Here is a 1,111-nt window from a genome sequence, read left to right as displayed (position 1 = left end):
GAAATACTTTTCTGATTTTCCTGCCTGTTCTCTGAAAATTTTTCTGGTTTGCAAACGAATTTTATCTTCAATCTTTCCAATGTTTCTTTTGCTCCTGTTCACCAAAGTTATTGTGTTCCTTCGTATATTTTATTTAAATAAATAATTAAAAATTTTCAATATTATTTACAAATCAAAAAGCAAATTTAGTTTTATATATTTGGTGCAAATTGTAAACTTTCTATTTGAACATCTGAACAAAAGTGGTGGTAGTGCGTTGGTGAACACTTAAATTGCCATCTATTCTCATTTCCATTTGCAAACTTTCAGTGTATATACTTTAATGATAATGAAATATTTAAACATTCCGCATCAAAAGCAGCGCCTATGATGTAGCTGATCTGTTTGATGTTGCATTTCAAATTACATTTGAAGTTCGTTAAGTGAGCATGGAATTTCGAAAGAATTATGCAAAATGCAATATATGTTATAAATCTTATGCATTTAACCAAGTTTGACTGTATTTTATATGAAATGTATGAATGTCAAACATAATTTTTCATACAAACAGCAAAACTAATCGACATGTATAAAAATACATATATGGATGTTTCATAATGAAAGAAACTTTGTGAATATTAAAGTAAAATTTTTGGATTGCAAACAATAAAGATTTAAATAGTACACTCCCAGTAAAATCAAGAAATTAATCAGATGCTAACAATTTAGTAGCTGTCACTCCTTGGTCAAGCTTGAAAGCTGCAACTGCGAACAATTTGTCAATTGTGCATTTTTCCTTTGTATTAAAATCGCCTTTACCAACATATGTGATGTGACAAGAAAAGCGAAGAATGTTTCACAAAGGCATATGCGTGTAATCATGCGTAAAAATTAAGTGAAATTGCGAGCTAACGCGCAACGTTAGCATCAGTGCCATTTGTAACCCGGAAATTGGAAGTGTTGCTGCAACATTCCAGATTTTTCAAACAGATTATTCAGTATTCTGATATTACACCCGGAAGTTAACATCCAATCATGATAAATTTCAACAAGGAACAAATTTATTTACAAACAGTGGGAGCAGATTTATATATCAGGAGGGAAATCTGTACTAGACCGTTGTTGGCTGTTC

This window comes from Trichinella spiralis (genome assembly GCF_000181795.1).
Source record: "Trichinella spiralis strain ISS 195 chromosome Unknown Scfld4, whole genome shotgun sequence".
NCBI lineage: Eukaryota > Metazoa > Nematoda > Enoplea > Trichinellida > Trichinellidae > Trichinella > Trichinella spiralis.
Note: the sequence above shows the minus strand (reverse complement) of the source record.